This window comes from Anoplolepis gracilipes, chromosome 9 (assembly GCF_047496725.1).
Source record: "Anoplolepis gracilipes chromosome 9, ASM4749672v1, whole genome shotgun sequence".
Classification (NCBI taxonomy): Eukaryota; Metazoa; Arthropoda; class Insecta; order Hymenoptera; family Formicidae; genus Anoplolepis; species Anoplolepis gracilipes.
Window position 1 is genome coordinate 6,088,554 of NC_132978.1, and position 2,514 is coordinate 6,091,067.

A 2,514-nucleotide genomic window follows, 5' to 3' on the forward strand; every position below is an offset into this window, starting at 1 on the left:
TAATGGTCAGTATTATTTTGTTAACACTATGTAAGCAAGCAATATCCAATTAAATAGCTATATAATATTTTGCTCGATTAAATATTTTATTGCACGAATTTGAGAGTTATACGTATATCTCATACCTTGTGTTCATATTTCTAGCGGTTTGTTTATATTTTGAAAATTTTAATTTGAAATTTTTGGCGGGACGTCACATCCCCCTCCTTATTTAAGAACGAATTCTCGATGTTATCGGAGGGATTTGTTCCATATCGTTCAATCGCTCTCGAAGGTCAGTGTAAACAATGGGAATAGAGGTGGTTGTATTTACCGCTGTTGCATTAACGATAGTTGACTCGATTTTGGGTGCTGTCGGTGTTACTGGTGAGAGACTTATTGGCTCGAGGGGAGATTGATCTTCTTCTCTATTCTTTGTTGATTCACGGGTCCTCGTGCTAAGTGAAGTAGGAGATGTGTGAGAGAACTCCATATGGCGCCTAGTAGGTGCAGACTGCATCCGTACACGGTGTGAAGGGCGTATCCATGGATTGCTGTGTTAATAGTTAATTTAATGAGTCGTATAATTAGGAATACTCCTAGAATTCCGGCCGTTGCTGATCCAAAGGTTACAAATCCACCCCAAATTCTTGAGACAGTATTCGAAGCTATTTTCTGGAGTGATTCCTCGTCCAGCAGACTGTATATAGAGACTTCTCCGGGTATGACAGCTTGTCCTGTCATCCCACAGGCTATGAAATTTAGAAGTGCTGGTTTCTCTGCAGGAAACATAATATGATCTCGTAACTTTTCTATATCCTTTTCAGTATATATTCCACTAATGGCTAATGGATCTGGGGTGAGGTATTTACAACTCAAAGAGATCATCGGATGTAATCGTTGTGGAGGTAATTGTATGACTTGTAGATCAGAGATGAGCTGGATCCATGTATCATCTATGCGCTAGAGTGTTGGTAGTTCAAAGCTACATTCCTTCTGAGTTCCAAATTTGGTGAGTATCCTTGATTTTGGCGTTAGAAATAGTGAAGCGTTCCTTACTGTTACAGGGAGCTCGGCATAACATTCTTTTGTTCTCCGGATTATGGCGTCAACGGGAATACATTTTATTACATGAATTGCTTCTCCTGCAGTAACAGCCATGTATCCTTGCAGCCGTGGTCCTTTCATTAATCAATAGGCGAATTCGTCAGGCTGTAAGGTGGCAAATGATAAGGTGTTAGTTATTACATCTTTTTTCAGCTCACATTTCTGTTGTATGACATTGTGGTAAAGAGATGTCATTTGATGTCGTATGTGTTTTTCTACATATACAAACTTCGAGTTCATATATGCAAAAATATCAAGATTATCAATTGGGATTGTTCCTCTTTCGGCGAAGACGTCTCCCTTTTTAGTTTCCAATATAAAGAGTTTGTGATGCTCTGTACGAAGAAGCGTGTATCCGCACAGTGGCTGTTCCCGTGTTCTTGTCAGAGCGAAGGTTATGTCTTGTGTTGTCAGGCTGTATACAATAGGTGATTTTCCTTCACTGGTATCGTCCGTAGTTTTGATAGCAGGTCCTTCATATAGAACGTCGTATTGATGAAAATTACATGAAGAGATAGGCATCGGTTCCCAATAGGTATATCCATCCTCTGAATCGATGCAAAATCCTTCACTGAGCGTACAAATTGTTTTTGATTTTAGCATTATTTTTCCAGTATTTAACTTCACGGGGACATAGGCTGATTTCAAAGATATTCTGGCGACAGCTTGCACGACAACGTCGTCCCATGTTCCATAATGGTCGGAATACTGCGTGCCTTTGCATTTTCCATCGTTGCTTACGCTTCCAACCATGGTGATGCTGTAGGAGGCGGTTTGGTTGACTCGGATGCCATCGATTAAAACTCTTGCTCCTAGCGAAAGAGTACCATCACGAAACATTCGTTTGCACTGTGAGTGTCCGGTTTCATGTATATAGTCAGCACGTCCGTTATGCACGATGGAAACATGTGAGTGCATGCCACAGTAATATATAGTTCTTGAAATTTCAACCTTACATTGTATTATATACGCATGATTATAGTCAGATAATTGAAGGAGTTGGATATAAGTATCCGTAGAGTTTGATGTTTTATGCGGAAGATTGCATTTTCCCACATCCAACAACAAAACCGATGTGATATTTAAATGTCGTCCTCCGCAATCAAAACCGAGAAGGGCGAGGGAGGTTTGCGCAGTGAATAATAATACTAAATGATACATCATTTCTGTAAGTAAGCAGATACAATTTATTATTATACATGTATATTTGTATGAATATAATATATATATATATATTTTTTACTTTATTTCATGGTATTTCCATCTCATTTGTTGGTTCATACATTAATAGTATCGTTACTTCTGTATTATCGCAATCATACAACAACTCTTCTACATTATTTAAGTCTAATTTTCTTTCTCTGAGTACGCAACATATCGCTAAATAATGCATGAAGTAAGTAGAACATTCTTTTACGGAAGTATAGG

The 2,514-nt window shown here is 38.5% G+C and overlaps 1 pseudogene; it reads right to left on the reverse strand.

Annotated features, from left to right (window-relative positions):
• Window positions 1-207: 207 nt before the first annotated feature.
• Window positions 208-1,985, reverse strand: LOC140669722 (uncharacterized; annotated as a pseudogene).
• Window positions 1,986-2,514: the final 529 nt, after the last annotated feature.